The sequence below is a fragment of the Labrus bergylta genome, chromosome 12 (assembly GCF_963930695.1).
Source record: "Labrus bergylta chromosome 12, fLabBer1.1, whole genome shotgun sequence".
NCBI lineage: Eukaryota > Metazoa > Chordata > Actinopteri > Labriformes > Labridae > Labrus > Labrus bergylta.
In genome coordinates, this window is record NC_089206.1 from 4,241,908 (window position 1) to 4,269,407 (window position 27,500).

At 43.0% G+C, this 27,500-nt stretch overlaps 1 protein-coding gene across 2 annotated transcripts in view; it reads right to left on the minus strand.

The window, feature by feature from the left end:
• The window catches only part of nckap5l (NCK-associated protein 5-like), a 47,069-nt gene that overhangs the window by 16,926 nt on the left and 2,643 nt on the right, over positions 1-27,500 (minus strand). Inside the window, exons 1-2 of one of the 2 annotated variants that reach the window (XM_020650309.3) lie at positions 11,831-12,234; positions 7,168-7,252 (exon numbers count right to left, since the gene is read on the minus strand). The gene's annotated coding sequence lies outside the window, so the exon portion shown is untranslated. Of the gene's footprint in view, positions 1-7,167; positions 7,253-11,830; positions 12,235-27,500 lie in introns of those variants that run through there. The other variant, XM_020650308.3, reaches the window with a different exon arrangement.

Here is a 27,500-nt window from a genome sequence, read left to right on the forward strand (position 1 = left end):
CCTCAGCTTGTGAACCAAAACATTAAGACAAGAACATCTAAAGGTCAAGCTAAAGCAACATTTTAAACTTGTGAATTTACTCCTCATTTAGCCAAACATTTGTCAGATAAATCTTCTTTTTTCCCAGAGTCCACAGTCACATTTTTTAAAGTCTTGTGTCCTCCTGACCCTAATCCTCCTAACTCTAAAAAATCTGAATCTAATTCACTAGCAGTTTTCAAAAGAAGCAAACCCTCTCGCTTTAGAAGGAAACCTTTAAACCTTTAACGTATTTACATCATGAACGACTTAATTAACGATCAGAACGATCAGTCTGCCTGAACTCCGCCCGTCTGCTTCTCACAGAAAGACTAAAACAAACACTGATGACGTTAACATTATTATAGTCTGTTTATCTGACCTCCACAACACACACACACACACACACACACACACACACACACATACACACACTACACATCACCTACTGTATATGGAGGTTTACGGGGTAAACAGTCCAATCCGTTCACCCTGCATTGTTTCAGATATGTGGACTGCATCAGGAGATAAGCCTTTGTGTCCATATTCTCTCAGGTTTAAACACGAACGGATCCACAGATCAAACAGCAGCGCCACGCAGAGCGCACAAGCTGCCCGAGTCTGTGAGCACGCCACCCTGCAGGACAAATGGCCCACAACCAGTCTAGTAGGCAAGGCTCCAGGTGTGTGTGTGTGTGTGTGTGTGTGTGTGTGTGTGTGTAAGTATGTGTGTGTTGAAGTGGACCCAGATCCAACTGTCACATCTTAAGGAGTCATTAGAGCGGATGAGACGAGGCCGATTCTGTGGCTGCTGGCCAATCAGGGACTGGCACAGTTTTACAGGTGTCCTGACGAGAACAGGTGACGCACACAAACAAACAACAGTTCAAACGTTCTCCTCGGGGACAAAACAGTCGCGTAAATTTGTGTTCAGAGTATCGACACCTGGCGTCACAGCATGTTGCTCGCCGAGATGTCAGAGTGGTGCTGCTGTACACTGATACTCAGGGAGTGAGCCAGAGCTGTTGGGTGGGTTCGATGCCTTGCTCAACGGCACCTCAGCGGTACTCGGGAAGCGCCCCGGCACCTCTCCAGCTACCAGACCAACTTCCAGATTTTGAGCTGCTTCCCAACCCGAAGTCCCTACAGACTGCCGCTACTGCCGCCCTAAATATGTGTAATGTGATGATATTGATCAGTGTTGCCATGACGATATGAGGAGCAAAACAAAAAAAACTAGGTTGGATATTGTCCACAACCTCACAAATCAATTCGATTTCAATTCTTTGGGTCATGATTCGATTCGATTCGATTCGATATGGATTTAATAAAACGCATAGATGACAGAAATAACCAGATAATTAATCACAGTACCTTCTGATATTAGTTAAATAATTATCTGTGAATTGTTTGTATTGGTTTAAACTGACTCAAAAATGTGTTTTATCGTTGCATTATTCTTTAATAAACAAAGAATAAAACCTTAAATTACAGTATGCGGAAGTATGGCAGCACCCACAGCGCCCCCACTGGAGTGGGGTGTCATTACACCGGAAATAATCGATCCTATGATTTCCCTGAATCGAAATTGAATTGGGGGAAAAAAATCATGGCATTGTCGAATCGATATTTTTATCCAGGCCTACTAAACACGTACATACCCTACATTAGCTCTAACTCATGGTTTTTAATTGGCACCAATTCACCTGACAGCTAGCTTAACGAGCTCCATCCATTACACTCAGGCCTCCATTCAAAGGATCAGATGTACATGAAGAGTGTGAAAGTGATTCTTGTTCACATTCAATAGTTTGTATTTCTATAATGCGATAAACTGAGTGTTAGCGTGTTTATAGCAAAAGCTTAAAGTCACGCTAACAGTGAATAGTGATGAATTATCAAGCTCTAATGTACAGTTTATATCTGTACACGTACACTAAGTAAAGACACTCTCTGATCAGCGTTTGAAAGCTTCCAACAGTTTCAAAAGAATTCAGCAGAGAGCTGGGCCGGGCTTTGTGTAACCGGAGCCGTTTGTGAAGCGTTTACAGGAAGATTATCGAGCGCCGCACGCTGCTGAATCCCAAATGTGGAGGAGCTTATTGAGCTGCGATTGACTGAACGCACACAGACGTACACGTATAATGGAGGCCTGATCAATGCAGGAAGCAGATATTAGCCATCCATTTGACCTTGGATACGGGAGTGGTTATAAATACCAGCTCCTCTCCTCCTCTCTAATGCACATTAAAGCTCCGGGGCAGCGGCGCAGAGGAACAGGCACACGTCCCTTCTGCGTTTGCACTCTGATGGAAATTACAGCGTGGACTAAAAGACAACAAAAAGTGAGGCTAAATATAACAGGAGAATGTGGTTCTGCCACCACTGCTGCTGCTGCTGCTGCTGCTGCGGTTTCTTTTGATGTGCAGAGTTAATGTCACAAGCTGCCTGCTGAAAATGCCAGCAGTAAAATAAAACGTTCATCCAGGATCCAACAGGAGTTCACGTCTAAAACAAGAGCTGATCAACTGATGACGGGGCATGAAGAGGTCCATTATTTATCACCAAACACTCCTTCAGATGTCTGCGGCGCCTTCCTGAGTGTCAGACGATTGATTTTTAAATACTGCTGCTGTTGGTTTATGAAACGCTGAGACGTTTATGGCCACAGCGCTGCAGATGCAAAAATAAAGATTTTTAAGTCATTGATCCAGGATCTCCCGGAAGGAGATTTTAGTTTTTAGGGTCACGGAGTGTTGAGACCTCTTTTTTGAAGGTCTCGGTCTCGTCTCGGTCTCAGACTGGGCAGACTCCAGATTTTAAATAAAGACCGGTCAAGACCATCACTACTGTATGTCCACATCATTACTGAGATTAGAAGGAAAACTCCTTCTACTTCATTGCTTTGTATCCCACGGTTACGGCCGCAAACTTCCCGGTGTTACGATTTAAGAGAGTGACAAGATGATGATTTTTCAGAGATATGTATGGTCTCGGACTCGGTCTCGATCCCTATATGTCTCGGTCTTGTCTCTTGGAGAACTCTGGTCTTGGTCTTGTCTTGGTCTCAGAGCACTCTGATCTTGGTCTTGTCTTGGTCTCAGAGCACTCTGGTCTTGGTCTTGTCTTGGTCTCAGAGCACTCTGGTCTTGGTCTTGACTCGGTCTCGGCGCACTCTGGTCTTGGTCTTGACTCGGTCTCGATCCCTATATGTCTCGGTCTTGTCTCTTGGAGCACTCTGGTCTTGGTCTTGTCTTGGTCTTGTCTTGGTCTCAGAGCACTCTAGTCTTGGTCTTGACTCGTTCTTGGAGCACTCTGGTCTTGGTCTTGGTTAATGTGGTCTTGACTACAACACTAGGGTCTTGTTTTGTGAAAAAGAAACATATTCAGAAAACTATGACCTAACGTGACACAGCAGCCAATCCGGTGAAGAAGCTTCAACCAGAGAGTGATCGGAGGCCTCGCTGTGAAAATGTAAACTTTAAAGATTTATTGATGATCATCCTTTCTGACTTTTGATCCGCTGCTCTATCGCGATGTGAACAAAGCTCTAAGATCATCAGCAGGGTCGGGTCTGATGACTGTCCCCGAACATGGGGGAGAAAAGTTTAATTATAAAAGCGATTATTTTTCTGTCAAATAAAAAAGAAAGGAACAAAGAAAAACGTCAAATCAGACAAATGTTTGGAGCTCTAATCTAAATATGTTTTTCTAATATCGTCTTGATTTTCTAGTCTAAATGTCTTTTTTTAATGTCGGACTTACAGAAGGTCAAAGTGACTTCACAGTGAGCTCTGCTTTTACAGATTAACTTATTGTGTCTTTAAGTTTGAATGTACAGAGAGAGGGGAAGAGACAGACACGGGGGGGGCTGCTGGCTCTTTTGTAAGCTGCATCATTGTCGTCTTGTTGGTGGTTTTGCAGCCTTTAACTGAGCACACAGAGGTTCATTGAGGGGGCAGAGGACAGGGTCAGTGTGTCTCAGCGGGCCTGCAGTGCCAGGGAGCTCCTTCCACGGAGCTCGGGCTGGCAGACTTTCAGCCGCTCGAGCGCCACAGAGAAAAACCCCCCAGAGACACGCAGGGAGGCATACTGGAGCCGCTCTGAACACGGCAGCGCTGAGTGGTGGAGGGCGGGGTCTCCATGGAGGTAGAAAGTACTGAAACCACAGGCTAGAAACACGCCATCTTAACACAAAAACATGCACTGAAAAGGCTTTTTTTTCATTATATTATTTGAAGTTGAGCCAAGAAAGTTTATGGTTGTTGTGCATTTTCTCTGTTTGTCTGCAGGATTATGGAAAACTTAACGTCCTGTTTTTAAACGTGGTGGAAACGTATAGCTCAGGCCAAGGAAGGACCAATTAAACCTGGGATCAGATCCATATCCGACTCAGGAAAAAAGCAATAAAAATATTGACCAAGTAGTTACAGTGATGTCTAAATAATCTCTGATCCCTCTTAAAAACATGTTTTTCACTGAGACTGTTTTTGATCACAAGCTGAAATGTTCACTATTGAAAAATAGTGTATAATGTAACTATCATGTTTGTTCTGCAGTATATTTGAATCCTCATAACAAAAGGAGTCTTTGTTTTGTGTGTGTGACTCTAAAGTAAGATTTATGGCTCAGTGAGTAGGAGACAGGAGACTGTAAGTGATAACATAAAGAGAAACACCAGAGGAGAAGCTAACAGATAGGAGCAGAGGTCAAAGCCAGCTCTGATTTTCTTGTTTTGTTTGGCTAAATCCAGCCGTCTTAGAAACACACACAGCCACTAAACGCGACATTGCCAAGTGTAAACAAAGTGCAGCGAGGCTCAGCCCTTCAAATCAGAGAACAAAACACAGAGGATCATGTGTTGGCCTCGGAGCCAGCAGAGCATGTGGAGCTTTTTTGTTCGGGCCTGAAGCGACTCAAACGGATACCTGAACATGAAGAATGTGAGCTGAGGAGGGACACTGCTGAGCATTCATCACAAACAAATAAAAAGTGCAACAGGACACCAGTGGGGGGGAAACTCAACGTGTCATCTACTGTAAATATGGTGTCATGGTGTCCTTCTAAACAAATTAACCCAGCAGCGACTTCTGGAAAAGGTCAGATTCACTTTTTCATGGGTGTGACAGCACGAAGAGAAGAAAAAGCTCAAACAATAAACAAAGCACAAACAAACAAGAAGGTGCCATCCAGATGTGAGACGAACATCAGCTCTTCTGGACTTAATCCTCAGTCCCAAACCCAAAAACAGAAAGAAACATGGACGACTTCAATGGAAGAACAACAATCACAAGAACAACTTTAATGAAGGAAGTCGCTCTGATCCGTCATCAGGAGTTAAATCCAACATGGCTGCTATGTATCAACACTAACTTTTTAGCTAACTACTAGCAACGTAGTCCTCTTTTTGTGTAATCAAATCAATCACACCGATAGTATCCTATCACACAGTGTGTTGTTATCGCCAGGCAGGGTTGGAAATTAACGTTTTTCGCCTACCTGCCACTGTGAGCGGGGGATTCAAAAATCTACCAGTCACTCGTTTTTTTTTTAAAACTGCCGCTTTATTTGGAGATGCTAATCCATGTGGTGCTCGACTGAAGAGACCCTAAAGCACTTTGAGCACATAGACTATCACTGTGTAGGTTCTCTGTCTCGTAGCCTATCAGCGTACACCCTGACATGAGGAGGGACGGAGCCATGGGGGCGTCATTTAGGACTGACCGACTCGGCTGATGAAGTCAGTTTTTTACCCGCCACTGTGACTCATTTCATTTCATTTCAAACCTTTATTAAATTTATTCTCGAAAAGACACTGAGGTTTCCCCTCATTTTCAACGCCGTCGAGATTACAAGCAAAAAAAACACTCAGAATCTGTGACAAAAACCTCTGAGATCATTTAAAACCAGTTACTAAATCAAATTCTAAACTCTGGAAGAGAGGGAAGAACTCCGATCCTTAAGAGTTTGCTGGAGGGCGTTCCACGAGTTTGGGGCATCAAAAGAAAATGCAGATTTGTAGGTTGAGCAAATTCAGACCTGTCAATGTAAAAAAAAACAAAAAAAACAAAAAACACCTGTATATGGCGGGTGGCAGGTGATCTGAACTGCTGGCACGCTCGTGTATCTTGTCCGACTTGTTACCAACTCGTAATTGGAATGTGGTTAACTCGGGTGGGACTCCTCACAGCTCTGAGCTCTGAGAGCTACGGACTGAGCTACTGCCGCCCTAAATATGTGACGTGTGATGATATTGATCAGTGTTGATCGATTTCAATTCTTTGGGTCATGATAACTGCTCATGACTCCTCACAGCTCTGAGATCAAAGGTTAGTTAACCACCCTAACATCAACGTTGGAGTTACTAAAGAAGTCGGCTTATTACATAATCAGTTGACTTGTGACCCTTCCCTTATCGATTCGATAAGAACGATAATGTGGGAGCGTTGGTGGTGCAGTGGTTAGTGTGCGTACAGAGGCTACGGTCCTCCAAGCGGGCGGCCCAGGTTCAAATCCGACCTGTGGCTTATTTCCCGCTCTCTCTTTCTCCCTGGTTTTCAACTCTATCCACCGTCCTATCTCTCCAATACAAGCACAAAAATAAATCCCCCAAAAAACTAAAATGTGGGCGTTAAATCTACATATCACAGAAATGCCCGATGTTTAACCACATGAGCTTAGAGCACATGAAGGAAACCAGCGGAGTGAGACAACAGGAGGTCTCAGGTCACATCGTTTACTAACCCCGTTAGCGCACGTCGTTGTGATGACACCAGAGAAGATTAACCCGCTAATGACCAAAGAGGCGACTGGAGATTTGTGGAAGGGGAACATCACGGCTAACAACAGCTACAAGATTGTGCAGAACTTCTAAGTGTCTGTTACTACAGACTCGTGGAGGGTTACCATCACTTGTCTCTTCATTCAGAAGAACTGGGGTTTAAAGACCGCAGACATCATAGCAGGCTGCCGGGGGTCTGTGTCAGATCTTTATTTACGGTAAAAATATGTATAATTAGCGAGTACTCGAGTATTCAAATTATTCTAAATGGCATTAACACCTTATTTTACAAACTTTTCATATTCTGGTTAATATACTTATTACTTTAAGGCACAGACACAAACATGTGACATAATGAAAAGACTGACCTGTGGTTTCAGCTCTCTTATGATCCTTGAAGAGGAGTCCGTCTCCTGTCAGGCACCTCTGTCTCCCAACAACAGCACCAGGGAGCTGAGGGAGAGACAAACACACAGGGACACATCTCAATAAATAAAACTCCTGCAGCAGCCTCCTCCTCCTCCTCCTCCTCCTCCTTCTTCTCCCTCCACTCAGCTAACAAACCTCCTCACATCTCGGGGCCAAATCCTATTTGTGTCTCCAATCATAGGACAGAAAAGAAGATTTCAAGAAGTTGGACTGTGGGAGGTTTAGGAGCCGCTTGGTTTTGGTTTTTGGGTGTTTTTTTTTTGTTTTTTTTCAACCAATGTCACCTCTGTGATGTTCTGCTGCTGCAGCGGGAGCGAAGGCTGCAGCTTTTGCTCGAATGTGCGAGTGAACAGGAAACCAGGGAGGAGAAGGAAGACGCTGCGCTGCCCTCGGGAGATACCAGCGCTCGGCAGACGCCACCCATGCCAAGACCACAAACCCCCCCACCCCCACTCCTCTATCTCGTCTTTCCTTTCATCTCTGAGTCATTGTTGTAAAGTGTAATGAAAGAAAGATGGATGAATAATTCAGCAGACACAGCGTTCAAGAACTCCCCCTTTTTAATGTCTTTCTGATAACGCAGGACTTTACACACACACATGGAAGCTTTGCAGTCCGATGCGGGTTTCCCCCCATTAACAGAGCGCCCAGTTAATCATGTTCACTTTCTACCGGAGGTTTCATTTAAAGATCCAAAACGGGAACGCTGCTGTCTGTCTGCTCGCTGTAGATCTGTTTAGCTGCAGTGTTAACTCTTCATTTCCAAGAGCGTCGGTCCTGCAGGGGGCACGGGGCCTGATCCTTTTAGATCTTGTCAAACTGAAATGGGATTAGAGGTGTTGAGCATCTGCCCTCTCAATCTGGTTTTTAATAGAGCGGGGGCCGGGTGATCTGGTCGAGCTGCGTCCACCTAGTGTTGCACCTGAAGGAGCAGATTGTGGACTGTGATCCGATGTGCCAAGAATCAAAGATCACCAACACGGCACCAAAAAAAATAAATAAATAAAAGAAGCAAAGTAAGGACAGGGAAAAGTGTTTTGAGGAAGTGATGAAATATCGAGTGAAGCAGGTTTTTCTCAGAGGTTTTTCTGCAAGATGAGGTCGAGTGGATGAGATTGTTGGAATGAGGGCACAAAAAAAAAAAAAATCAAACGGCGACTCTGACATGATTTAAGAAGCTTTTGTGCCTTTCTTCTTCCCTTTCCTCTGTCGCACTCTTGGGGGATTTGGCATTGGCGACGCCGTCTCAGGATATGTCAAACACCACCCTTTCCATCTGCCAATCTGGTGAGGCGCAGATTGAAGTTCTCGCTGTGTAGGCAGAGTGAGGAGGAGGCGGGAGATGTAAACAATGTGACAAAAAAAACAAAAACCTAAATCCTCACATGGTGGAATTGAACCAGATTTTTTTTGGGGAGGAGTGAATCTTTTTTCCGACACCAAAAGAAGAATGTAGGCCAAAAAGTCTGATTTTTTTTTCTGCAGACGCACTGATACAGCGTGATTGTCTGCTTCATTAATAAAGATGCAGATAGATATCAAAGAGGGGGGGGGGGGGGAGACAGAATCAGGCTGCCGGGCTCCCTCTGTGCTGTTTCCTGTCTGATGTTTGGCTGTACACACCGAGACGAATCGTACACAAGCAATATTTGGGATGAAGAGCGGAGAGAGAGGAGAGAGGAGGGGAGAGGTGGGGGAGGGGATGAAGGGGATGAAGGGGATGGAGGAGGAGGAGGGGAGCTCCTTTCTCCTTTCTCCAAAAAAAAAAGGGCCCTGAAAAGGTTGGATGTGCGCCATGTATGTCTGAGAGCAATCAAAGTGAACGCAGGGATGCTTCTTCAAAATCTGTGCCAGGCGACCTCCACACACACACACACACACACACACACACACTCCTCCCCATCTCTGATACAACCATAAACTGTGCTTTTGTTTTTAATCGCACGTTTTAACCACAAACATTTGAAGCTGCACAATCCTCCAACCACCCGCAGCAGTGTGCACGCTCGCTTGGCAGATTTATGACACATTGTTTGCTGCAACCAAAACAAAGCAGCCGGGATGCTGCTCTGCTAGCATGTAAGCTAGCCCTCAGAGCAAACCTAAAAACAAACGCAGGAAGCAAATCATACCTGCTTTCAGAGTCTTTTCATGTCGCCATTAAACCTCACCGTGCTGCGCTTCACATCGCTTATATCTCATCTCAGGAAAAATATTCTCCTTTGACAAGCGATCCTCATCCCAACAAGCAAACACGGCTAAAATGAAGCACATAAAACTCCACCTCTCTACCTTGAATCACCATTTAGGGTCTCTGCAGTCCCTTCATGTCACAAGTGATGCACCAAAAACACATTTATCTGCCGTTACTGTCACATTTCTTGTCTCAATCAAGTAAAACTAAAAAAACAGAATCATCGTCAGAGCAGGAAAACAAAACGTCATCTGTACAATTTACAGATTTACAAATCCCACTTCTTCCTCTGACTCACATGTCGGGGTCCTTACATGGTTATTTCATGTCCCATTAGATCTCACAAAACACTTATTTCCTCTTAGTCACATCAGTTTCATTAAAAAAAAATAAATAAATAAAACGGAATAATCGACTTTATTTGGTCACAAAGTCGACATCACAACAACCAAACACTTCGGGAAAACCCCAGAAAGCTCTACAGATGTACAGATCAGATTCACCATTCGACTCACATTTTGGGGTTTTCCATCGTCTAGTAATGTTACAATAGACTGATTAAACATGTTCCCCCGCTGTCTCAGCACTTACACGTCACACAGGCACTGATCTGCTTCATGTCAGCACAGATTCAGCCGTCACATGAAGCAAACAGAGACTCTTCATGTCACCTTTAAACCGAGCACAACGTCTCCTCTTCCTGTTGAAGAATTAAAAGCTCAAATAAGCGAAAAAGATAATGTCTGCTGTATAAATCAAGACCCCACTGACTCATGTTTTAGGGTCTTCTAAGTCCCCTCGATCATCACACATCATTTACATCTGGACCCCCTCCAAAACGAGATCCAGCAATACATTTACATCACCTCAAAGAAGTCCAAATCTTCTCTTATTTGGACACAAATTTGCCATCAAAACAAGAAGACGACGTTGGAAAATCACAGATCTTGTCAGCTGTAAAAGCGTATCCCTATTCAAAGATTTATAAATCCACAACATGCTCACGTTTCAGGGTCCCATACTTCTCAAAATGGAACTACACACAAGCAGGGGCCATTACTATCACAGTACATCACACAGGTCAAAATCAGCTTGATTATTATTATACATGTTTGGGCCTTTGTGTGTTTATTGTATCAGACAGCTGAAGAGAGACAGGAAATGTTAAGACGAGAGTGTGGGGGGGGGGGGATGAAGGATTCGAACCCACAGTTGCTGTAACAAGGACTGCAGCCTCTGTACATGGAGTGCTCAACATAACCACTAGGCTATCGGCGCTCCCTAAAAAACATCTGCTTTATTTTGACACAGAATCAGTGTGTAAAGATTTAGAAATTCCGCCCTTTGTGTTTATGTTTTGGGTTCTTCAAGAAGGCCTTCCTACCCCATTATTTACTCATATCATACAGCCGGTAACAATCTGATTTATTTCATCATGATCACGACGCGCAAACACAGCAAAAAACACTTCATCGATCAGAACGTACAGAACTACAAATCCAGACCTGCAAACAAACATTTCAGGGTCTTTTAAGTCTGTTCATGTCACAATAAAACCCCCTAAATAACACGTGCCCCCCCCCCCTCCTATTGTTCCATTACATCGATCTCAGGCAGGTAAACCGGTCTTTACCTGAACTGCCATCAGAACATGAAACACGATGAAGGAGTGAAGAAAACTCAAAGTGAGCTGTAGAAATGACTCAGTAAAAAACAGGTTTATGAATCTACAGCTAGTGACTCACGTTTCTGGATGTCTACGATCACGTCTCGTCGTAGTAGACGTCATAAAACATGTTCCCTCATCACTTCAACTTCTAATCTCACACGGGTTAAAACCGTCTTTAAATTTGACACAAAACAAGAAATCGTGACAGAAAAGAAAACAAGAAATCACCACGTCAGCTGTATATCTATCAGTATTTATAGGTTTGCATATATACCCCTCTTGTCTCATATTGTGGGGTCTTCAAAGCCCCCCCCCCCCAATTGTCACATCACTGACTTCAATAACAGGTAAAAAACAAGCTTTATTTTGCCACAGAAAAGGAAACACCGCAGAAAAAAGCCCAGAAAGCAACATGTCAGCTACAAAAAAACAATCAGAATTTAAAGATTGAGGAATTCTTCCCCCTCTGACTCACATTTTGGGGGTCTCTTCAGTCCATACATGTCACAATAGACCACCTAAAAACACACGTCCCCTCGCTGTCACATCTTTTAAATCTCATTAGAGTAAACATCTGCCTGATTTGGACACAGAATCGCCGCAACAACAAGCAAACACATGTGGAAAAGATCCAGAAAAGACCGCGTCAGCTGAATACATTTGACAATAAGTTGCAGGTTTATAAATCCCCCCCCCCCCCCCCCCCCCAACCTTTGATTCCTACGTTAGGTCAGCTCACCTTTCTCCTGCTGCCTTTTCAGTCATTCAGTCAGCGCATCCGAGGTCTCCTCACAGCAGAGTGAAATGTAAAAGGCACCAAAAGGGAAGGAGAGAGAGGAAAAAAAACCAGGAGAGACAGAAAGGCCACAACCTTACATTTCTGTTTTCCGGTTGCGGAGGAGATTATTTCCCTCCCCATTCAAAGCAAGCCGTCAAACCTGCGAGTGTGACGGAGGAAGCCGGTTTCCTCTACGCTACACGGCTAGAAGAGAAGGCCCGTCCTTGGGCATGTGCATTGTGTGTGTGTGTGTGTGTGTGTGTGTGCTGTCTGCAGAGGCTGCCATGTCTCCCATTGTTCCAGGGCGAATGAGGCAGGCTTCCTATACCCCGATAGACCCTGCCTACTACAACAGCTGTGGACCAGCCCCCACCTCACTGCCACTCTCCTTCCTCCTCCCCCCCTCCTCCTCCTCCTACTGCTACTACTCCTGCCTCCCTCTCTCTCTCTCTCTCTCTCTCGTCTCTCTCTCTCTCTACTGCTGCTGCTGCTGCTAAACATTAACCCTGCAGCTGCCGGCTCAGGCCATAAAGAGGTGAAGAGCGAGGCGAGGGGAGGAGGGGGGCCCACCATGTAGCGGACAAAGGAAGGTATAAGAGAGACACACACAGAGAGGATATCCGACAGCACGGGGTGAACTGACAGGAGTTGTGCACAGAGACTTTCAGTCAGTGGCCTAGAAATAAAACAGGCTTCTGGTGCTAAGAGGATTGTCTTTCCTCAATCACAGCGGTAATAAGTTTCTAGACTGGAGCCTGTAAGACCGCGCTGAGGAAAAAGAAGAGTCGCTGGAAAGCAGATTTTCATCCAACTAACCATTTAATTTTTTATAATTGCTACTATCGATCAGTTCATTAAGTGCAAGAAATAGTGACAAAAGTGTTCGTGCTGTTGTCCAGTGTACAAATATGTGATCTACCAGGGCGCCAGTGGAGTAGTGGTTAGTGGGAGTGGCCAACGCACAGAGGCTATAGTCCTCTAGGCGGGCAGCCTGGATTTCTACAATTCTACAATTCACCTAGCAGACGCTTTTATCCAAAGCGACGTACATCAGAGAGTAAGAACAACACAAGGAAGGATCTAGAAAAAAGGGAACAATGTGAGTAAGAGCAAACGATCAGCTTTGAGTCTGATTGGACACACAGGTGCTGACAGGAAGTGACCAGAGGCAAAGCACAACATTGAGGGCAGTTCTTGAGAGCTCTAATCAGTATAGAAACCATCTTATAAGTCGTCGTTATCAAACAAAAACCATCGTCATTACCATCATCATCATCAATAATATGGAGACCATCATCATTAAGTTAGTAGGTATTCATGAAAGAGCTGGGTCTTTAGCTTTTTCTTAAAGGTGCAGAGGGACTCATGTCGCATGTCATTCCCCACTCTCTCTCTCTCTCTCTCTCTCTCTCTCTCTATGAACTATTTATTATTTGGAGTTTTTGGCTAAACCGCTACCTCAACAATTCGATTATCAAAATGGTCCCCAGCTTAAAGATCAAACATTCACCCCGCAGATAAACATCCTTTGTGTTCCCAACATGACAGTCTGCCATCTCATAAAACAAAGGCCAGCATCAAATGAGCCCTCATGAGAAGCCGGAACCAGACATGATCTGGAATATTGTGCTTGAAAAATGACAGAAAATGACTCAAAATGTTTTCGCACAACAAGCGTCTGTTTCATATAAATATAATGAAGTCATTCATAGACAGCAGAAGAATGTTTCTGTGAATGAGCACAGCATGTTTCCACAGCACTGCGTCGTGTCGAAACCGGTCAGCAGGGTTCATGTTTTTGGTGCATCTCTGCAGGTCTCACCCTGCGTGACTCATCTGTCTCCTTGTTAATGAAGCCACATCATCCTCATCACCCCCCCCCCCCCCCCCCAGACATACCAGACACACTAAACCGAGTCTGATGACAAAAACGACCGGGTGCCAAGGCAACAACAGCAGGAGGAAGAAAACACCGAATCATGACTTGAATGTTGGAGGATAATATGATAAAGCAATAAAAGAATGCAGCAAAACAGACCTGAATGTGCTGATTTGATTTCTTTATCAATTTGACCCTAATCGAGTCGACAAGAGGGCCTGACCTCAATCGACTTTGCCCCCCACACCACACTTCCTATAGTCAAAATAAAAAGCCCCCGGGGCGCACACATGGATGTCGGTTGTTTCAAGCTATTGTCATTTAGATTTGACTAAAAAACAGTCTAGCCAGTTTGGCCAGATCACAAAATGTCCCAGATTCATTCACAGCAGAATTTCAATTTCTGCGTCTAAGAGCGGAGCCGTGGTGCTCAAAGATCGAAGAAGAAGTCAAACTAAAACAACAACAACGCACTAAACTGAAGAGTCCAGTGTGGGAACCTCAGAGGGGAAACCCCCAAAGATAAATGAATCAAACGAGCTGAAAGAAAAAAACCTTGCACAGGTCAGCAGGAATAAACCACAACAAAAGACACAACAGACGCTGAGCTCCACATCAAAAAATCACCCAGATCAAAAGAGCTCGTGTCCGCTCAGAGTTTATCCTCTTATTACTCAACACACATATGGCAGCCGTGCACAGCCAGGCCTCTGATCTGTGTCCACCTAGTGGCTGAAAAACACAGAATCACAGATGTGACCATGCACTACAGATACACATGTTTTTAAAATGTTTAATTCGAGGTCAGCTGTAGGGAATATTTAGTTTTAGAAGAGGCAGATTTTAGCTTTCTCATTTTTTTTAGACAGACGCTTTCCAGTGAGATACAAAGAGTGACGACTCCCATCCATTATTTTCTGCTTAATCAGGGGCTGGGTCTTGTGGCAGCAGGTTTCCCCAGACGTCCCTCTCCCCAGCTCATCCTGGGGGGTCCCAAGGTGCTCCCAGGACAGAAGGGGACTACTTCATTATTATGATTATCTGGCTTTTTATGTTTTATTATGAGGACAGGATACTGGATAGTCGGAAACAGGGATGCCATGTGGTAAACGGTCATGTATAGGAATCGAACAGAGAACCATCCTCTGCACGATCTGACCCCTGAGCCCTGACCCCTGAGCAAAACCAGCACCCTGCAGAGAGGGACTTTTGTAGTACCACATTCAGATGCAGTCAAATGAAGCTAAAGCTAGCCACTAACTACCCTTTAGATTAATTTGTATAAAAAAGTGCTTTCTGGATTTGCTCTTCATTCAGGTTAGACATGTTGCAAACACAGACGTTGTGTAAAATAAGGATGTCAAAATGTTTGAAACTTTTCAACACCACATGTTTTAAAAGACGATACAATCTCCACGGTTGCAATGATCAGTCGCATCGATAAGTACGGAAGCTTTCTAAAAAAGATCGACATCTTTGTCATGAAGTCAAAAGTTGCAGTCAAACTCCTGCACAGGGTCTGAATCAGCAATATTTATGTTTTTACAAATCTGTTGTTTTTTTTTGCAATTAAGACAGTGTGCATAACTTTGTATGCAAATAGTGGTCGTTAAAAACAATGACCCAATATTGGCAGACTAGGATTTAGATTTTTGTTGCTGTTGTATGGATATATTGTTTGACATTAACTTTGAATCGTATCAAAAACTGGAGTATCGTGAGAATCCTGGTGTAAAACAGCACAGACATAAAATATGACACTTATTTTATCCCATTTCAAAGAATTATTGTAATACTGAACAATGTAAATCACCTACAGTCAGATATTCTTCTCTTATGGTGCAGGCCTCGTCTGCATGTCAGTGTAGGTCATAAAGACTCAGAGGAATCTGAAAGAGTTAACTCCTCGTATCAGCTGAAGAAGTGAATGAAGGCCTGTCGGAGGATCGTCATAACTCTGCTGTGTCAGACATTAATGCACACAGACATCTGTATGGGGGATGAATGGGACATTGAGGAACTCGTCCCCTCTCCTAACAGGGTCAAAGGCTGAACAGGCCGACATGACCTGAATGAGAGCCGGTCACATGGTCCCCCTGGAGCGAGCACAAGGCAATGAGGATAACTCTCACCACATAAAAGGACCTATTGTCACCCTCTCTGACATCCACTCTCCCCCTGAAGTGAGGATCTCCACTAACCGCTCAGAAAGTAAAGAGGACATGAAGAGAGGCGAACAAAACAATGTGGATGAGCAATAAAAGTTGTGCACTAATGGAGGGAAAACTGCCTGGAAACAAACCAGAGAAGAAGAGTTTCTCTATGCAGGAGGAGGAGGAGGAGGTCATGTGACTGAATTTAAATTCAATTCAAACATCATGTAAAGCAGCGCAGGTCACACCGTCGTCACAGCGACTGACACCTCTTAAACAAACGAGACATTTACACATAAGTCCTGATTACATAAAGGGGACGCAGGGAGTCCTCCAACCCCCCCAAAAAACAAAGAACAACATCCAAACAAACAAGATTAGAGCTCAAACAGTTCATCTGTAAACTAATCAGTCAATTCACTGGAAAGTATCATCAACAGCATTCATTCACTAGTGCTACCATGACCCCTTCATGTGGTACTCCGGGAGTCTCTGATTATTTATTTTCTTAACATATTTTAACATTTTTTTGCATTTGGGGCTCCAAACAGGAAATATTAGAAAGAAAAGTGCGGCGGATTTGTCGAGCATGTTCAGACAAGTCACCGACAGTGAAGTGCAGGAGGCGATGTTAGCGGTGTCAGTGACGCTTCAGCACCCGCAAGCAACAAACGACGCAAAACAGTCAGAAAACATGACTCAAGTTTGGATTCTTTTGGAGTGGCCACAGAGAATGAGCCCAGGCCGCAGTGCGTGGTGTGCGGTCAATAATAAATAATATGAATATCAGGAATAAAACGGCCTCCTGTGTAAACTGTAGATGTAGATTAATAGCCCTACTCTATTTTCAATATTGGTCATAATGGCGGTCCTTGGAGAGCCAAATATTCTCTCTGTGAAAACTTTGAGAACCCCGTGATCTACAGCAGACGTTTGGGCTCTGGACGCTGTAACGAGCATTTTGTGGCGCTGGAATACTCGGTTGATTCATCAGGTGGTTGTAGTTTAAATTCAGTACATGAAACATTTCTGCAGAAAATAAAGAAACAACTAAATTTACATCGACCTCCAGCAAAGAATGTTGTATTTAATCTTTTCATATTTAAGACTAGAAGTAATGCTTAGTTAAATCCTGGTTGTATATATTCTCATTCTTAGTTTTTATATTTGTAGTGCTCATTTACGTTGTATTTAATATTATATTGTGTTTATTTGCTAATATTGTGTGTTTGGACAACCTGCTGCTGTAAAGCCACAATTTCCCAGTTTGGGATCAATAAAGTAATTCTATTCTATTCTATTGCTGGTAGCAGATTTTCTGTAATATTTGTGTCATTTTGATGCATATTTGAAAAGGTTCATGTTTCAACTAAAAGGGGAAAATCGGTTTTTTTTAACCTAATTATTGTTACCTATTGTGGTGTAATGAATATTTTCAGCTTCAAGTGCAAGATTTGTAATCTACTTTTTCTTGTTTTTAGATTGTGTGAAATGAATACCTTTAGGTTAAGGAACAATTGAAAAAACAAGCTTTTTATAGACATCACCACGTTGAAGACGTTTTTACTGTATTCCAACATTTTACAGACTAAAGGCTTAATTGGGGAAACGGCCGGCAGATGAACTGATCACTGCAGTAATCGATAGTCTCAAGCAGCAGCAGTTAAGGTACAAAAAAGCGGCGATCTGTTAGCAGATGGTCCACCATTACCGTTTTCCAGGTCAGATGGCGGCTGAAGCGAGGGAACCGTCAGGGCTCTTCTGAATGAAAGTTGTAAATCAGGCTCGTGGGGTACAAACCCCCCCATTGAGGGGCGGACAGTTTAATGTGCACTGCTCCATGTGTGGACGAGGAACTAATCCACCTTTAGGAAATGTGACACCGGGGCCTGAGGAGATGTTCAGGGTGGGTTCAGCTGGAGCTATAAAACCTGGGGTGGTGTTGGTGGAGGCTTCTTGTGTTCATTTGCATAAAGCTTCAGCTTCAGTGAGACGTCAGGAGCCGGAGCCAGTGAGACATCATCAGGGGCTGCTCTGGAGAAAATTCCTCCAGGTGTCGAGTTTAAACCACTGGGATACTGAGAGAAAGTTATTAAAAAACTATTTCAGAATTTGCTTAAGTGACTTGAAGGCTTTATTTGTGATTTTTCACACTTAAATGTAGAAATCAAGTTTATCCTCTGAAAATAACTCTGTGAGTCATGACTGTCTACAATGGGTGTAACACCCGAGTTTTCCGAGTCCTATCTTCAGTTTGTTTACATCGCCAGGACGGCCGGCTGACTCCTCCCCTCGCGTATAAAAGTTGCTTAATTGAGGGACAAGAGAAAAGAAGAATAACATACTGTACTCACTGCTTAACTGTGATCACTAGCATTAGCATGCTAACACAACAATGCAGAGCGAGTTGTTTTGGTTTCATGCTGGTGCTCAAGGGCGACATCTGCTGGATCAAAAAAATCGCATATAAAGGAAGAGTTTAAAAAAAAGTGAGGAGAATATCTGGATCCAGCTTCTCAAATATGGATATTTAACACGTTTCTTCCTCCTCTGATTTTGAATAAAACAATGATGGATTAAAACTGTAAAACAAAAAAAAAGTCTGTAAGAGCTCTGCAAGGTTAATGGTCTGCCTAAAGACCCTTTCAGGGCCGACGTCACCATCGAGCACTGTCAGTCCTTACATCAAGGTGCAGGAGGTGATGGTAGGAAACATCGTCTAGACAGCAAATGAGAAGATTCACCGCACACAAGATGGCTGAATTACTTCTTCTTTTTTTGTAATTACATATATAAACATTTTCTTCGCCCGCATGGCTTCATCAGGTGATGTGACGATGCAAAAGGTGAAAGACTTTCAGCTCAGCACAAAGAATGAAGGATTATGAAGGAAACAGGATTATACAAAACAAACTATCCACCAGAGCCACTAAATCATTTTGGTCAAAAATGTCAGCTTTTCAGGGATTTTAGAAAGCGCTGACGGGCACTTTCAGATTTTCTCTACAGGGAACAATTTATCAGTTCATTAAAGCCAAACGTGTCATAAGAGTGAAAAAAGTGAAGAAAGAAGTTGCAGCCCTTTGCACAACTTTAGAGGTGACTTCGCTTTTTTTTCTTTTTTTTTTAAATCACAGCTTCATTCCAGAGCTGCAGCCACCTTGATACATTCCTCACAAGTGAAAGGACTCAAAGTAAGTTCATTTCTGCAATCATAACAGCCCAGTAATGAAAACCATTTGTCGTGGCCACTTTAAAGGCAGGTTTCATACCCGCATGTTGCGTCCCCTGCCAACCAGACTACGAGCTCTGCATCCAGACTGTTACCATGTCCTGCTCCTCGCTGCTTTTCCATGTGTGTCAGCAAACGTCTTTAATACCTGATCCACAGCGAGTCAACCTGCCAAACTCGAACATGCCTGGAAAATATGTGGAGACTGAACAAGACAAGCTGGAGAGGCCAGACGAGTAAATCCAGGTCAAATGGAGTTAAGTAAGTCCGGCCTATCGAGCTGCTGCAATAGTACGAGTACAAAAACAAAAAGGTGACCACAAAGACAAATTAGTAGGTAAACATTCAGCTTCAGGATTAACTCAGATTTTCTGGTAACTTGACACCGGCTCATTTTTAACCAGGATATATCAGAAAGGTAACCTGTGATGCAAAAGAGCCCAACATGACAACCGCTAAGCAATCAGATCGACGGCATACAAACATACCAAGACCCTAAGGGCCACCAAGAGGTTGACTTTTTCAGGGGGTTGGTTGGAAGGACGGGCCTGAAAATTGGTAGAGCCATTCATGTTCCACCATGGGGGCATTTAATCCACTCATTAGGCACAATCGTATGGTTTAAATGCCGTCCAATACTTTGGTTTATGACTTAAAACAACGATCAGAATCCCAGCATGCCTCAGCTGAATTTGAGTGTTAATTAGAACATTTTAGCATGCAGAGAGAGATTTTATGTAAACGTGGCTGCAACAATATATCCTCAAAACAATGAAAAACTGTAGAGGACTTATTACCTCCAGTCCACACACCTACCATCCTAACCAGAACAGAAAGAGCACTTTCCAAAAAGAATCTTGGTTAAAATTCAAGTTAGCACCGTCGCCATCGCAGCAGCAGGCCGAAGTGTCTAAAAGGCTGGACACAACTCTACATTCAAGGCAAAAAAAATCAAAGAGTAAAAGGCATGAAACCAAGTAATAAAACCTTCATAGTCCCATAAGAGCTCATCCATACTTTCTGGAAGGAATGGGGACAGATTTTCCATCCTGAAATTCAAACATTCCCATCATCATGGTAGCTCCTGCAAGCTAACACTTGAATGCTTTTTTCTATGGTTGCCAAAGTAGGCTTTCATCCAGTTCTCTGTACAGTTTATCTGCTAGCCTAAATTCACGTGTGCAGTATGAAATGTAGAATATAAACTGCACAGACGCAGCTAGCATAGACGACAAGTTGATCGTTGTACATGTTGAGTTAACTACTGCGACTAAAGGCTGATGTTCGTTTTTTCACTTCTGTTTACTTGATAGGGCCGTGACGAATCAAGAAGGGCCTTGTTGTGACTGGAAAGAACTGATCGTACCAAATAAATTATTCTGGCATTTTGTATGTGTGTTCAAAACTCTCTTTTTGGGACGCTGGTTTAGCACAGTGGTTACATTGCAGGTCCCATGTACGGAGGTTAAAGCCCTTAAAGCCGAGGCCTGTGACTCCCATGCTGGGTCGTTTACGGCATGTCATACCCACTAACTCTACCCACTGTGTCCTCTCAATAAAAGGCATGGCAAGTCCAAGAAATTATGTTTTTCGTCCCCCACATTCCCGACCCTGAAGATTTCAAACTAATAGGCTCAGTAGCGTTTTAATAATAGTTCAATGGACGTTAGTTATTAACGTTGTAAATACTGTGTTAAATAAGCATATCCCTAAAAGAGCGACTACATCATGGGTCATCCAAAGAGAACAAGAATGAAACAGATTAGTATAATGACATAAAAGAAATTGGGTTTTGTTGTGAATACTAAACAAAGGGAAAAAGAAACAGATCTTAGAAAACGTATTTTTCATGAAACCATTTCCTTCAAAGGCTCGAGGCGTGACAGCAGACAAAAAGAGAAGGCATCAGAGCAGCGTGAGTGATTTGACGATTGGCGAGTGTCTCCACATCTGGCCGCCAGCCGTGACTTAAAACTCAACCAGGACTCAAAACTCATCATCCACATCCTCTTCCCGAGGTCGAGGCCAAGAGGAAAGACCTATTCATGGTACAGAAATAAAGATAATATGTGGAGGTTTATATATGGAGATCGTCGTTTTTTGAAAACCTCCAAACAATCTGCCCTCCATCACCCGCTGACAAACACGACCTCCATGGGAAGATGTTGTTTCAGAGGCCTTACAGGTCGCTCCGATTGGAGAGGTTTGGAAACAGGAAGCTCATGAGAAACACAGAAACTCACTAAGCACCTTGTGGGAGGGGGGGTTTAGAGGCTGAGCGGCAGGAGGGAGGGGGTGTGTGAGGCTCCTGAATAACATCTTTATTTTAAGACAAATGAAAATAAACTGCAGCGGTGTACAAAGGAGTGTTGATGCAGGACAGCGTGAATGAAGACAAAACCTCCCACTGTCGCTGTTATTCTTCATCTACTCCGTGTAAGTCGGAGTTATCACGGTTCATAACTCAAGACGAGCCTATAGATCGCGTCCTAATCCTTTTCACGGCCAAACAGGACGTTGTGGGGACCCGGTTTGCTTGAATTGATTAAAGCAACATTCCAAGCCATATTTTCTTTGGCCGCACTGATGAATTGAATGTTTGTTACAGCTGCAGCAGCTAAAGCAGTGTTTTGCCAACTTCAATGTTTGTATGAGCACAGATTCCTCTGTGGGGTGGACTGAGAGTGAGTCCTCTACGCTCGCCGTGTGAGCTTCTCTTTCCCCTCATATTATTGAGAGTCCTCCAGCATATTCTCTATCATGCATATTTCAGAGGCCATGTTTGACACAGAAGAACAGTCGATGTGAAGATGGAAAACACAAGATTCAGGATTTGAGATGTTTAACTGAGAAGCTGGAGCTGAGGGATCTCTTTTACTTAAATACATAAAGCTACAATAAATTATTGGTTAGTCGTCATATATCAATTGATTTAACTTTTTGAGTGATTTAGAAAACAAATTATTTCATTCAAACTTCTTAATTGTGAATATTTATGGTATCTTTACTTCTCTGTGTCAGAAAACTGAATGTCCTTGGAGTTGTGGATTAGGGATGGGTGATGATTTTCCAATATTCAAATAGTTCAGTAATTCACTTGTTTGTTTGTTTTTAAATCGAAGCTTTCATGCGACTTTTATCTTTTCTTTAGCGGTACCTTGTTGTGATGTCGTACCTCTGTCAGACAGCAGCTGTACTGTAGCACATCTGAGAGCAGCTAACCGCCATTAAAATATCAAAAGAAGAAGAAAGCATTAGTTTCAGGTGACACAACTGCATCGTGCACACTCATTTTATTAGCAATAAGGCTAAAGTTTAAGTGATTTCTGCATAAGAAATGGTTGAAAATGGTTGTGATGGATGTTCTGGGCATCAACTAATGAAAGCACCATTTTTCAACTTTAAATTATTTTTATTTATTTTAGCTATTGCACTTTATTAGGATGGCTACTTCCAAGGAAAACACAAAAAGTGAATTTATATTTGTTACTTTTTGGCCTTTTTATGCCCTTATTGAGAGGACAGGATGCTGGATAGAGTGTGAAACAGGGATAAGAGGAGTGGAGGATGAATTAGGGAGGCTGACGGTGGCTGTCTAACCCGGAGCCGCCCCGCTTCAAGGATAACAGCGTCTGTACACCAACGCCCGAACTAACCGCTAGACAACCAGTGCCCTCTTTACATTGCTTTGGTAATCAAACAAGAGATAAAAACCCCAAAGAAAGGATGAAACTGTCCCAATGAGAAGCTTGAACTGGAATGATAATAGAAGTGACAGACCTGATTGTTGTTCTTTTTTTAAACTGCTTGAATTCTGCTTTACAATAAACATATTCACTTTGTATTTGCTGTAAAGCCCATTTAGGGACGGGCATTTCAAATCAGCTTAGGCTATGAATGCTAATTAGCGGGCATGCTACATACTTGTCAAAATACAAGAAAACATTGCATGAATTTATCATCAAAAATTCCACTTGTCTTTGCGTTTTCAGTTGCTCTTTTTGACTTTTTCTGACGATATTTTCTGCAGATTTGCATTAAAAAAAATAACTGAAAATAACACAAAGAAAGCTCAAGTTGAAGTGTCAGAGCTCCAAAGAGACATCGCAGTCAAACTACATCATTCCTTTGATCTAAATATCTGCATTGTGTGTGTGTTTGTGTGTTTGTGTGTGTTTGTGTGTTTTTGTGTGTTTGTGTGTGTTTGTGTGTGCAAACAGTCGTGGTGGTGATGACGATCAGTCAGCTCTGCCTCCTGCTGTGAGCTCTGTTGTGTATCTCTCTCTGACTCTATGGGGTAATTGATGAATATTTTGGGATGCTAATGCCGGCTGCAGAAGTGCCTTCGGAGTATAACCATGGTAACTACAGTACCTGCATGCATCAGACGGGGGGGGGGGGGGGGGGGGGGGGGAGGGGGCGATAAAGGCCTGAGCTGATAGCTGATAAGTAGGGGTCCCGGCCCTGGCCTAGTTATCTTCAAAGCATAGTCATTTATGCAGAAGGAATGGGGGGGGGGGGGTGGATGCTGGGGAGATATCAGGACTGCAGGAGGCTCTGACCCGTCTACAGCCCCCCCCCCCCCACACAAGACTTCAAACTGACTGAATGATTGCCCTGTTGCTGTAAAACTGGTGAACTGCCACCTAGCAGAGTGATATCTCACAGAGTCTGACCTTGAGACTCTGCAAGGTCCTTCAGCTCTTTAAAACTCACATTCTGCCTCGAGATGCCTGAGTCAGAGTCACAGCAGACACAGACACATGGATAATCAACTCATTGTTTCAGCCATATTTGAGACACGCACGAGGAAAAATGCTGCATTACCAACATTTCCAATGTGAGAGTTTGCAGTTTTATATCAGTTTAAACAGAATACTTGGAGAATGTGGACTGCTAGCTGGACAAGAAGAATCAGGAAATACAGAAAGAAGAAGAAAGAGTTTATTTTGACATCCCTAGATGTATTTTTTTTATAAAAGGCTTATTTTCTGGCGTTTTTGTGGATAGAGTTAGAAATCAGAAGAGAATGTGCAGAATGCCATGTGGGAAAGGAGCCACAGACCGGATTCAAACCCGGGCCGTCAGCTTGGAGGCATTTAGCCTCTGTCCATGGGGCGCGCGCACTAACCACTCACTAGGCAATCGGCGCCCCCCTCAGATGTTTTCACCAAAAAGTCCAAACACAAAACTCTGTTATGTTAAAGGTTTTCATCTAAAAATATCAGAAGATGATAATTTTACCTCTCAAGTAGAAACAACCAGATTTCCTTCCTTTCCATTTCTCATTATATTAAACAGACTATCTTGGTGGTTTGGTTCATGGCCTCTTATTACCAACTGTTTACATTAACAGCCCACTGGGACAAAACATCCTGATGTCTGTTTTTCATTTCTATGCCGATGATATTGTCATTTCCTGCTTTGCAGCTTTGACAAATCTTCAGCATTTGATTTATATCACAAGATTTTGTAAACTGCAACTTGTTTTCATGCAGACAAAACTAAACTCATGTTCTTTACATCTTAAAGTGAAAACAGTATTTTGAGAAAACATTTTTACAACAGACTAGAGATGTGCTCGATTCAACATCGTCAGCCTCGCTTGTTGGTAGCAGTTAATCAGTTGTTTTAAGTAATTAATGTATTTATTGGTGTTGGCTCACAATACCAGTAACATGTTGTGTCTAAGCTGTAACGCAGACCCCCGCCACTAGCTGGTGCTGTAATGGCTCCGGTTAATAAACCTGTTCACCCTGCTCTACCCCCCAGGTGTACACCAGCACAGCAGAGGGAAGCTATCTCACAGGTGCATTAGCATTCAGCTACCTGTAGAGGCAGCACTGTGAGTCCAAGACAAATTCCCAAAGAGGACTATAAAAGTGGATCAGATACACACTTCTCCTTTTAATAAAATCCATGAATGAAGCCAATAAACTGCAGATTCATTTATAACTGAAGGAGTCATCAGTTAGGTACTAAAAGGAGAACAAACATCTGAAACTTCCCTTTCATTGATCAAATATTTGAATAATCAACTTATTGTTTCTATTTTCTTTTAAAGAAACACAGAAGTGTACCTACAAGCCTGAACTTGTAGATTATCACCACTCAAAGTAGTTGTTGGTTTTTTCCCTGATGAATAAAGTTTTTGTTTGAAAATGTGAAACAGGTTGGAGGGAAAATCTGTTTCCTGCACCGACAGAGCAGAAGAAAGAATTTGCCCGTGATGCTGCTTCCTGCTTTCATTTCCTCTCTGGCTCAGCTTGTTTGTCATCGGGGTTGTCTGCAGAGAGGCGCTTTGATCAGTTGTCAAGACGATTTGAATAACTTTTCTGTCCATGAATCGAGAGTTTTTTTAAACTTTCTCCCATTCAGCAGTGCGATGTCTTGCGGTGGACCGAGACGCCCAGTAAATAGTTCAATAACCGAAACCAGTTAACGGAACCAGCAGCCAAATTAAACACTTACTCCACGCCACGTTTCCTCTCTGTAATAAAGTCTGAACACCGTCTGCCGGCTCAAACACGCTGTTGGACACAAAGACGTGCAGAACATCTGCGAACAATTAACATGCGAAACAGAGAGTGAGCACTTACACTGCCCATTACACTCCAAACCCAAGTCACTGGCTTTGCTCTTCATGATGTAATGCAGCACAGCTTGGATGTGTAATCTGAAAAGTTTCACCGGGACAGAGCTCTCGCAAAAAAAAACTTCAGAGGAGCTCAAAGGACGTAAATGAGAGTGGAACCACATTTATCTGCAGCTCTGAGCTCACTCCTCCAGGATAACATCTTCACAACACCAGAGGGTCATCGTGTTCCAGACTAAAGATTGTTCAGAATGTGGCACATTAACGCACATTTCATCTGAATGCCCTCTTGTGTGTGTAACCTTGAAAACAGAACAATCATTCCACCCAATGAAAGTGTTAAAAACTAAATTTACACTGCTGCTTTTCTTCACTTCTGCTTGTCTGTGCATCTACTCAAAAACATATCGTTTCCTCAAGTGGCTGTCTGGGACTGTTTTCAGATTCATCTGCAGTCGTCAACTTTAATCTCATTATTTTAGTTTAAAAACACAGACACAGAGAATGGGACGTTTTAGTTTCATGACAAATTTAGTCAGTCCAGGTCCAAAATGAGACTTAACACCGGTGTAACGAGGAAACTTGAAGCCTCATGTGAACTAACACAGAGACTGGACTTCTGAGGGGGCGCCGGTGGCCAAGTGGTTAGGTCGCACACCCCAGTGTACAGATGCTGCAGTCCTCGAAATGTGCAGCCCGGGTTTCATATCCCACCTGTCAATCCCCACTCTCGAAGTAAAACATTGGCGGTCACCCCAGAAATTTTCCATGTGAAAGGGGCTTAGGATAATTTCTGTTTCCACAAGTTGAACTTTTAAATGAAAAATAATTGGATGTTTAAAGGTTGTAAATATTTCAAAAGGTGATGGAAAAGTGAATTTAATTCTTGCATTTTTAATGAAGCAATAAGGATTTTTTTTTCTATTTTGTACTTTAGACATTTAAGTCTGTTTCCAATCATTGGAGAGAACCAGTTTAAGACTTCTCACATAGCTAGATCTATCTGGACCGAGGTGACCAATGGCCTCTGTGGATCAGCAAAGGGGGCCGAGGCAAGATTCGAACCCACGACCGCTGCTGCTACTAATATGCCATGTCGCCCCAAACAGACTTAAGATGAAATCTGTTAATGACGATGTAGAAAGAAGTGATCTTAAGTGACCTCTGTGTCCTGCTAGAGGCTACATCAGGCGCTACAAGCTAAACTGAAGTGTTGCACCATGGGTAATGTAGGCTTTAACGATGGAGAAGCTGGTGTGGGATGAATGTTTATTTTTAGATCTGCTGCATGGATATTGATGCTTCTGGTTTAAATATTTATTTTGTGTCTGTAAATGTTGAAGAAGAGCGAAGCCGTGTTGTTGAACAACTCTTTTTTTTTTAAACGCGTCTCTGGAGGAATTTTTTGTGAATGTCCTCAAAAATGTTCCCAGAGACAAACTGTTTCCCATCATGAAGTCACTTTTTTGATAGATGTTAAGTCTTCAAGAATTACTAGCATGACATAGTGTGTTCGTCCACAATTGCCAAAAACAACAAGGTGCGACATTACATCAACGGACAGTTTGGAAATAAAACAAAGGGATACGTCATTCCTTTTCAAAAAGCAAAAAGGAAAACGCAGCCTGCAAACACTAAAAGATTCATCGAGCGTTTCATAGGACATCGTCAGTGAAACTTAAATATTTTACAGCCTGAACACTTGCCATCTCTGTGAGCCAACAGTTTTAAAATGCTTCAAACAACCCTCCTTCCATCCTCGTTTCCTCCGA